General features: G+C 52.8%; 2 pseudogenes; both read right to left on the minus strand.

Annotated features, from left to right (window-relative positions):
- The window catches only part of LOC118382768 (serine/threonine-protein kinase SMG1-like), a 122,342-nt pseudogene extending 121,124 nt beyond the window's left edge, over positions 1–1,218 (minus strand).
- A 549-nt stretch (positions 1,219–1,767) lies between these two features.
- Positions 1,768–10,826, minus strand: part of LOC127930364 (serine/threonine-protein kinase SMG1-like) — a 104,805-nt pseudogene continuing 95,746 nt past the window's right edge.

The following is a 10,826-nucleotide window of genomic DNA, read 5'->3' on the forward strand; positions in this document are numbered from 1 at the left end:
CACCACACACACCCTGCCACAAGACATCAGGAACACTAGTTGCTCCCTCAACCACTAGGCTGGTCTCAAGTATCCACACACCCACCCACGTCTATCCCCAGCACACAGCCAGCCACCCATGTCTATCCCCAGCACACCCAACCCACCCACGTCTAACCCCAGCACACACACCCCCACGTCTATCCCCAGCACACACACCCACGTCTATCCCCAGCACACACACACACCCCGTCTATCCCCAGCACACAGCCAGCCACGTCTATCCCCAGCACACAGCCAGCCACGTCTATCCCCAGCACACAGCCAGCCACCCACGTCTATCCCCCACCCCACCCACGTCTATCCCAAGCACACCAACCCACCGCCAGCCACCCACGTCTATCCCCAGCACACCAACCCACCCACGTCTATCCCCAGCACACAGCCAGCCACGTCTATCCCCAGCACACAGCCACCCACGCCTAACCCCAGCACAGCCAGCCACCCACGTCTATCCCCCACCCACCCACGTCTATCCCCCACCCACCCACGTCTATCCCCAGCACACAGCCAGCCACCCACGTCTATCCCCAGCACACCCACCCACCCACGTCTATCCCCAGCACACACACACCCACGTCTATCCCCAGCACACAGCCACCCACGTCTATCCCCAGCCACCCACGTCTATCCCCAGCACACACCCACCCACGTCTAACCCCACCCACCCACGTCTATCCCCACCCACCCACGTCTATCCCCAGCCACCCACGTCTAACCCCAGCCACCCACGTCTATCCCCAGCCACCCACGTCTATCCCCAGCCACCCACGTCTATCCCCAGCCACCCACGTCTAACCCCAGCCACCCACGTCTATCCCCAGCCACCCACGTCTAACCCCAGCACACAGCCAGCCACCCACGTCTATCCCCAGCCACCCACGTCTATCCCCAGCACACAGCCAGCCAGACAGACCTGGTGAGGGTGCAGAGGGCTGATGAGATGATGGTGGCCAGGCTGAGAGAGCCCTGCTCTGGGTTCTCTAGGAGGAACACACTGATGCAACGCTCGATCTCCTGCAGCTGTTCTTCACACGCGTGGACCGTGGCTCGGCCTGACACGCTCCGCCTGGCGCAGGACACGCGTGTTGGTCTCTGACGCCTGGTGCTGCAGGGCCAACTCAACTGGACAGGAACTGGCACGACGCAAGGGGAGGCTGGGGGCAAACTGGACCTCATACCTGGAGGGGGGGCGTTTGGAAGGAAGGTAGAGCACAGATTGATAAAATAACTGTCCATTTAATGAAAATAATAAAATATTAGAGAGAGAGAGCGAGAGAGAGAGCAGGAGAGAGAGGAGAGAGAGACCGACAGAGACCGACAGAGACAGACAGAGACAGACAGAGACAGACGGACAGAGGAGAGAGGAGAGAGAGACAGAGGAGAGGGAGAGAGACAGACAAGAGACAGACAAGAGACAGACAGAGAGGAGAGAGGAGAGAGGAGAGAGGAGAAAAGAGAGAGAGGAGAGAGAGAAACAGACAGAGACAGACAGACACAGAGACAGAGGAGAGAGGAGAGAGACAGACAGAGACAGAGGAGAGAGGAGAGAGACAGACAGAGACAGACAGAGACAGACAGAGACAGAGAGACAGAGGAGAGAGGAGAGAGACAGACAGAGAAAATGAGGAATGAGAAGGAAAGATGGCAAGAAAGAGAGGAGAGGAGAAAGCCAGCATGTGTCCACTCCAACTCACTGTCTGGAGATCTGCTGGCAGTGGTCAACAGTCATGTCACAGAGCAGCTCTTCCAGCCACTGTTTCCAGAGGTGGGCCCTGTGGCGCAGCAGCACGCCCGCGGGTACAGCAGAGCCACAGTGGCATAGCTGTGCAGTTGCTCCAGACAGCCTCGCAGGGCCCCCACGGCGCTGCTGCGGGAGCCCAACTCAGCCTCCAGGCCCTCGCACTGGCTGATTAGGTGGGCCTGGCGGCGTTCTGCAGAGGCTGTGGCCGGGGCGTAGCTGGGAGGACCTGGGGGAGGGAAGAAGAGATAGAAGGTTAATTAATCAGGTCTATGTGACTGCTGATGTCCTGCAGTAGACTGGCCAGACAGAACCCCCCTCTCCACCTCTACAGACACTAGCAGGTCTATATGACCGCTGATGTCCTGCAGTAGACTGGCCAGACAGAACCCCCTCTCCCACCTCTACAGACACTAACCCAGGTCTATGTGACTGCTGATGTCCTGCAGTAGACTGGCCAGACAGAACCCCCTCTCCCACCTCTACAGACACTAACCCAGGTCTATATGACTGCTGATGTCCTGCAGTAGACTGGTCAGCTGGAGACACAGAACCCCCTCTCCCACCTCTACAGACACTAACCCAGGTATATGTGACTGCTGATGTCCTGCAGTAGACTGGCCAGACAGAACCCCCTCTCCCACCTCTACAGACACTAACCCAGGTCTATATGACTGCTGATGTCCTGCAGTAGACTGGCCAGCTGGAACAGACACCCCCCTCTCCCACCTCTACAGACACTAACAGGTCTATATGACCGCTGATGTCCTGCAGTAGACTGGCCAGACAGAACCCCTCTCCCACCTCTACAGACACTAACCCAGGTCTATGTGACTGCTGATGTCCTGCAGTAGACTGGCCAGACAGAACCCCTCTCCCACCTCTACAGACACTAACCAGGTCTATGTGACTGCTGATGTCCTGCAGTAGACTGGCCAGCTGTGTGGCCTCCAGGCTGCTGAAGGCTGCTTGGTACTGGGACATCCCACTGGTCCAGGTCCCCCTGCTTCCCCTGGATCAACTCCTGGACGGTACGCTGACGAGATGCTAGCTGGGTGTGTTCAGAGTACCTGGTGGGGGAGAGGGAGAAAAATCACATACAGAGCTCTGTGTACCTACGGAGTGAGAGGGGGCCATGTTCAAGAGTGTCTAATCCGTGTTGCATTGTGACCAACTTCCTGATCAGAACCCTGGGTCTGAACACCTCCCTCTGCAAGAGGTCAGAGGTTACATAACTGTGTTCCAGGGTAAGTATGAGATGGTCTGGGGTTAGAGGTCAGGAGTGTAACAGACCTGTGTTCCAGGGTAAGTATGAGGTGGTCTGGGGTTAGAGGTCAGGAGTGTAACAGACCTGTGTTCCAGGGTAAGTATGAGGTGGTCTGGGGTTAGAGGTCAGGAGTGTAACAGACCTGTGTTCCAGGGTAAGTATGAGGTGGTCTGGGGTTAGAGGTCAGGGGTTACATAACTGTGTTCCAGGGTGAGTATGAGGTGGTCTGGGGTTAGAGGTCAGGGTTACATAACTGTGTTCCAGGGTGAGTATGAGGTGGTCTGGGGTTAGAGGTCAGGGTTACATAACTGTGATCCAGGGTGAGTATGAGGTGGTCTGGGGTGAGAGGTCAGGGTTACATAACTGTGTTCCAGGGTGAGTATGAGGTGGTCTGGGGTTAGAGGTCAGGGTTACATAACTGTGATCCAGGGTGAGTATGAGGTGGTCTGGGGTTAGAGGTCAGGGTTACATAACTGTGTTCCAGGGTGAGTATGAGATGGTCTGGGGTTAGAGGTCAGGGTTACATAACTGTGTTCCAGGGTAAGTATGAGGTGGTCTGGGGTTAGAGGTCAGGAGTTTAACAGACCTGTGTTCCAGGGTAAGTATGATGTGGTCTGGGGTTAGAGGTCAGGGGTTACATAACTGTGTCCCAAGGTGTAACAGACCTGTGTTCCAGGGTGAGTATGAGGTGGTCTGGGGTTAGAGGTCAGGAGTGTAACAGACCTGTGTTCCAGGGTGAGTATGAGGTGGTCTGAGCAGCTCTCAGCCCCCTCCAGGAAGCTCATTTCCTCCAGGATCTTGGTTGTCATCTTGTCCCCCTGAGAGAGCAGCTTCTGCAGGGTGAGGTACTCCTCCACTGCCCCCTCCACCTGGGGCAGGACCCCCAACATCTCCTCACGGTTCTTAAACCAGTTCACCTGGAGGGGGTGGAGAAGGGGGGTGAGGTAGTGAAGGAAGGAGGGAGGTAGTGAAGGAAGGAGGGAGGTAGTGAAGGAAGGAGGGAGGTAGTGAAGGAAGGAAGGAGGTAGGTAGTGAAGGAGGGAGGTAGTGAAGGAGGGAGAAAGGGAGGGGTGAGGTAGTGAAGGAGGGAGGTAGTGAAGGAGGGAGAAAGGGAGGGGGTGAGGTAGTGAAGGAAGGAAGGAGGTAGTGAAGGAAGGAGGGAGGTAGTGAAGGAAGGAGGGAGGTAGTGAAGGAAGGAGGGAGGTAGTGAAGGAAGGAGGGGAGGTAGTGAAGGAAGGAGGGAGGTAGTGAAGGAAGGAGGGGAGGTAGTGAAGGAAGGAGGGGTAGGTAGTGAAGGAGGGAGGTAGTGAAGGAGGGAGGAGGTAGTGAAGGAAGGAAGGAGGTAGTGAAGGAAGGAGGTAGTGAAGGAAGGAGGTAGTGAAGGAGGGAGGTAGTGAAGGAGGGAGGTAGTGAAGGAAGGAGGAGGTAGTGAAGGAAGGAGGGAGGTAGTGAAGGAAGGAAGGAGGTAGTGAAGGAGGGAGGTAGTGAAGGAGGAGGTAGTGAAGGAGGAGGTAGTGAAGGAAGGAAGGAGGTAGTGAAGGAGGGAGGTAGTGAAGGAGGGAGGTAGTGAAGAAGGAAGGAGGTAGTGAAGGAAGGAGGTAGTGAAGGAAGGAGGTAGTGAAGGAAGGAGGTAGTGAAGGAAGGAGGTAGTGAAGGAAGGAAGATGAAGTGGCCTGGTCATTTCAGAACATCTGGTAAGTGGGAACGACAGGTGATGTGGTGCTCTATCCACAACATAGGAGGGAGGTACCTCTAGGAAGGAACAGAGTGTCATTGAAGACAGACACAGAGAGCTGATGTGCCTCCGTCTCCCCTGCTCACCTTGATCTCAGCCACGTAGGAAGAGAAGAGGGAGCGTAGTGATGTCTCTCTCATCTCCCTCTTGCTCTGGTCATTGTTCTCCGCCTGCTGCCCCCCTCCGTAAACGGCCCCCCCGAAGCTCCACCTCCCCCAGGACGTCCAGTCTACACCAGAGGTGTCATTTCAGACAGCCTCCAGAGAGCTGGTGTGCCTCGTCTCCCCTGCCCACACCTTGATCTCAGCCACCTGACCAATCAAAGAGGGAGCGTGTGATCATCTGGACCACCTGACCCTCAAAGCTCTGCTTGTTCTCTGGACCTGCTGCCCAATCAAAAGAGGAGAGCGGTTAGCATCATCTGGACCACCTGACCAATCAAAGAGGAGAGGTTAGCATCATCTGGACCACCTGACCAATCAAAGAGGAGAGGTTAGCATCATCTGGACCACCTGACCAATCAAAGAGGAGAGGTTAGCATCATCTGGACCACCTGACCAATCAAAGAGGAGAGGTTAGCATCATCTGGACCACCTGACCAATCAAAGAGGAGAGGTTAGCATCATCTGGACCACCTGACCAATCAAAGAGGAGAGGTTAGCATCATCTGGACCACCTGACCAATCAAAGAGGAGAGGTTAGCATCATCTGGACCACCTGACCAATCAGAAAAGAGAAGATTAGAATATGATTTGCATGTTTCAGAAACTTAACATTTTTTTAAAAACGTTTCAGGAATGTCTTTAAATGTGTCAGGAACGTTTTAGAAATGTTTAGAGGTAAACAAAACGAAGCTGTAAGTGAAGTTTGAGGTGATCAACAGCAGACAAAGCCAGGAAGTTTAAAGGAGTTTAATGTCACCCAAGGCACCACAGCAGAAGAGTCTCCGAAATGTTCCACTAGCTAGTACCTGTTCACAGGAGACTGTTCCACTAGCTAGTACCTGTTCACAGGAGACTGTTCCACTAGCTAGTACCTGTTGACAGGAGACTGTTCCACTAGCTAGTACCTGTTCACAGGAGACTGTTCCACTAGCTAGTACCTGTTCACAGGAGACTGTTCCACTAGTTAGTACCTGTTCACAGGAGTCTGTTCCACTAGTTAGTACCTGTTCACAGGAGTCTGTTCCACTAGTTAGTACCTGTTCACAGGAGACTGTTCCACTAGTTAGTACCTGTTCACAAGACTGTTCCACTAGTTAGTACCTGTTCACAGGAGACTGTTCCACTAGTTAGTACCTGTTCACAGGAGACTGTTCCACTAGTTCCAGTACCTGTTCACAGGAGACTGTTCCACTAGTTAGTACCTGTTCACAGGAGACTGTTCCACTAGTTAGTACCTGTTCTGTTCCACTAGTTAGTACCTGTTCACAGGAGACTGTTCCACTAGCTAGTACCTGTTCACAGGAGACTGTTCCACTAGCTAGTACCTGTTCACAGGAGACTGTTCCACTAGCTAGTACCTGTTCACAGGAGACTGTTCCACTAGCTAGTACCTGTTCACAGGAGACTGTTCCACTAGCTAGTACCTGTTCACAGGAGACTGTTCCACTAGCTAGTACCTGTTCACAGGAGACTGTTCCACTAGTTAGTACCTGTTCACAGGAGACTGTTCCACTAGTTAGTACCTGTTCACAGGAGACTGTTCCACTAGTTAGTACCTGTTCACAGGAGACTGTTCCACTAGTTAGTACCTGTTCACAGGAGACTGTTCCACTAGTTAGTACCTGTTCACAGGAGACTGTTCCACTAGTTAGTACCTGTTCTGGAGACTGTTCCAGTTAGAGACTGTTCCACTAGTTAGTACCTGTTCACAGGAGACTGTTCCACTAGTTAGTACCTGTTCACAGGAGACTGTTCCACTAGCTAGTACCTGTTCACAGGAGACTTTTCCACTAGTTAGTACCTGTTCACAGGAGACTGTTCCACTAGTTAGTACCTGTTCACAGGAGTCTGAAGACTGTTCCACTAGCTAGTACCTGTTCACAGGAGACTGTTCCACTAGTTAGTACCTGTTCACAGGAGACTGTTCCACTAGTTAGTACCTGTTCACAGGAGACTGTTCCACTAGTTAGTACCTGTTCACAGGAGACTGTTCCACTAGTTAGTACCTGTTCACAGGAGACTGTTCCACTAGTTAGTACCTGTTCACAGGAGACTGTTCCACTAGTTAGTACCTGTTCACAGGAGACTGTTCCACTAGTTAGTACCTGTTCACAAGAGACTGTTCCACTAGTTAGTACCTGTTCACAGGAGACTGTTCCACTAGTTAGTACCTGTTCACAGGAGACTGTTCCACTAGTTAGTACCTGTTCACAGGAGACTGTTCCACTAGCTAGTACCTGTTCACAGGAGACTGTTCCACTAGTTAGTACCTGTTCACAGGAGACTGTTCCACTAGTTAGTACCTGTTCACAGGAGACTGTTCCACTAGTTAGTACCTGTTGACAGGAGACTGTTCCACTAGTTAGTACCTGTTGACAGGAGACTGTTCCACTAGCTAGTACCTGTTGACAGGAGACTGTTCCACTAGTTAGTACCTGTTCACAGGAGACTGTTCCACTAGTTAGTACCTGTTCACAGGAGACTGTTCCACTAGTTAGTACCTGTTCACAGGAGACTGTTCCACTAGTTAGTACCTGTTCACAGGAGACTGTTCCACTAGTTAGTACCTGTTCACAGGAGACTGTTCCACTAGCTAGTACCTGTTCACAGGACAGTCTGAAGATGCCCTCCACCCCAGTGACTCCCAGGGCCGTCTCGATGTTGTGGGTCATACGGAACGGCACTTTCTCTGGTACACGCAGGCTCTTCCCTGGAGACCACACACACAGAGAGAAACATCACACACACAGAGAGAGAAACATCACACACACAGAGAGAGAAACATCACACACACACAGAGAGAAACATCACACACACACAGAGAGAAACATCACACACACACAGAGAGAAACATCACACACACACAGAGAGAAACATCACACACACACAGAGAGAAACATCACACAGAGAGAAACATCACACACACACACAGAGAAACATCACACAGAGAGAATCATCACGCACACACACACACACACACACACACACACACACACACACACACACACACACACACACACACACACACCCCAGCAGGACAAACAGCAGTGAAATCCACAGTGAAACCTGTCTAAACCAGGGGGGTCGCTGCTCGTTCAAACCTCAAAAATAGAACTATTTATTTACCTTTCTCGAAGCAGACGTTGTAGTCGATGTGCACCACCTCTCCCGTCGTCATGTCAATCAGCACGTTGTCAAGGTGACGGTCGCCGAGGCCGATGATGTAGCCCACCATAGACATCACAGCAGTGGACCTGGCGTAGGACTGTGGCAGGAGGAAGAGGAGGAGGAAGAAGAGGAGCGTTCATTTCCCATTAATTAGCCACCAGTAAAGGTTTAATTTGACATTTGTTGACGTCTCCACTTCCCAAGCATTAGTCCAAAATGGCTTCCTTTCCTTCATCTGCACGAGTCAGAGAGCCCTAGCCAGGTGGATCCATAGAGGAAGATAGAGGACCTTTTGTTTTTTACATGTTACCCCCCCAACTTCGTGGTATCCAATTGTTGTTAGTAATTACTATCTTGTCTCATTGCTACAACTCCCGTAGGGGCTCGGGAGAGACGAAGGTTGAAAGCCATGCGTCCTCCAAAACCCAACCCAACCAGCCGTACTGCTTCTTAACACAGCGCCATCCAACCCGGAAGCCAGCCGCACCAATGTGTCGGAGGAAACACTGTGAACCTGGCAACCTTGGTCAGCGTGCACTGCACCCAGCCCGCCACAGGAGTCGCTGGTGCGCGATGAGACAAGGACAACCCTACCGGCCAAGCCCTCCCTAACCCGGACGACGCTAGGCCAATTGTGCGTCGCCCCATGAACCTCCCGGTCGCGGCCGGCTGTCGACAGAGCCTGGAGATGAAACCGGAGTCTCTGGTGGCTCCGCTAGCGCTGCAGTGCCCTAGGGGAGGACCGATAGAGGTGAATCCATAGAGTAAGATAGAGGGACCTTTTAGTATGGAAATTAACAGATCTACAAAGATGAGTCCTTTATCCAACTCTATGAGTGGATCCTGTATCCAGTCTTAGTTAAGCCATGTTTTCACATCAGCTGTTTTCAAAACAGTGCAGATGAAGGAAAGGATACGAGGAAGAAGCAGCCACACAACCTGTGTGACCTCTAACCCTTGACTGACTGACAGTAAACCCTGTTTGACCTTTGACCCCAGCTCACCTGTGTGACCCTCCACCACTCGCTAGACGTGGTACAGGAGCACCACAGCTCTTTGGCCAGCAGATTAGGGGGCGTGGACGCCATCAGCTCCTTAAGCACATCCCTCATCACGCTGAGCGGCCACCGCGCCGCTTAAACATCCCAGGCTGAGCCCCACCCCTTCAGGGCGGGGCCTATCTTGCTGTAGTAGAGCTCACTGGGCCGTGGAACCAGAGGGAGGGGCTGGGGCTGCTGCTGGAACGAATCCTGGGCCTGGGGGAGGAGCGAGAGACAGAAAGTGATGAAGAGATGAGTACAGACAGAACTCAAGGCCCAACAAAGTGCCTGGCATTGCCATAGTTTCAATGTTGAATGTAATTGAGCTCTACACATTCACAGAGCAAGTTCCTACAATATATCACCCACACACACACACACCTCCACCCTCACAACCATTACCTTCTGAGCCTGCAGCACGGCCTCTCTCTGCTGCCAGCGCTAATGTAGAGGCCGAAGAGCGTGGCGCCGTGGCACCCATTGGATGAGTCGTGACTGCGTCCCCAGCGGGGTGACGGAGTAGTGGCGGGCGTGGAAATGGGGGCGTTCCTGCTGGTTCACCTAGAGGAGAACAGAGTTATGCTCTGTAGACAACAGCAGCAGTCGACGACCACATGAAACAGCCCGTCTTTCCCAGCAGCAGTTAATATTACTGGAACAAGCCTTCAGGTTTAATCACCTATTTTACTACTTCTATTATTTGTTAAATCTTTTTAAAATATATTTCTTTAATGTTTGGTGTATTTTTTCACAGTTGAACTACACAGGCCCCATACCCTGTACTCTGTGTTGTCTCTAGCTGGACCAGCACAGGACCCATACCCTGTACTCTGTTGTCTCTAGCTGGACCAGCACAGGCCCCATACCCTGTACTCTGTGTTGTCTCTAGCTGGACCAGCACAGGCCCCATACCCTGTACTCTGTGTTGTCTCTGGCTGGACCAGCACAGGACCCCATACCCTGTACTCTGTGTTGTCTCTAGCTGGACCAGCACAGGACCCGTACCCTGTACTCTGTGTTGTCTCTAGCTGGACGAGCACAGGACCCATACCCTGTACTCTGTGTTGTCTCTGGCTGGACCAGCACAGGACCCCATACCCTGTACTCTGTGTTGTCTCTGGCTGGACCAGCACAGGACCCCATACCCTGTACTCTGTGTTGTCTCTAGCTGGACCAGCACAGGCCCCCATACCCTGTACTCTGTAGTTGTCTCTGGCTGGACCAGCACAGGACCCATACCCTGTACTCTGTGTTGTCTCTAGCTGGACCAGCACAGGCCCCATACCCTGTACTCTGTGTCGTCTCTAGCTGGACCAGCACAGGCCCCATACACTGTACTCTGTGTCGTCTCTGGCTGGACCAGCACAGGCCCCATACACTGTACTCTGTGTTGTCTCTGGCTGGACCAGCACAGGACCAATACCCTGTACTCTGTGTTGTCTCTGGCTGGACCAGCACAGGACCCCATACCCTGTACTCTGTGTTGTCTCTAGCTGGACCAGCACAGCCCCCATACCCTGTACTCTGTGTTGTCTCTAGCTGGACCAGCACAGGACCCATACCCTGTACTCTGTGTTGTCTCTGGCTGGACCAGCACAGGCCCCATACCCTGTACTCTGTGTTGTCTCTGGCTGGACCAGCACAGGACCCCATACCCTGTACTCTGTGTTGT

Source organism: Oncorhynchus keta, chromosome 5 (assembly GCF_023373465.1).
Source record: "Oncorhynchus keta strain PuntledgeMale-10-30-2019 chromosome 5, Oket_V2, whole genome shotgun sequence".
NCBI lineage: Eukaryota > Metazoa > Chordata > Actinopteri > Salmoniformes > Salmonidae > Oncorhynchus > Oncorhynchus keta.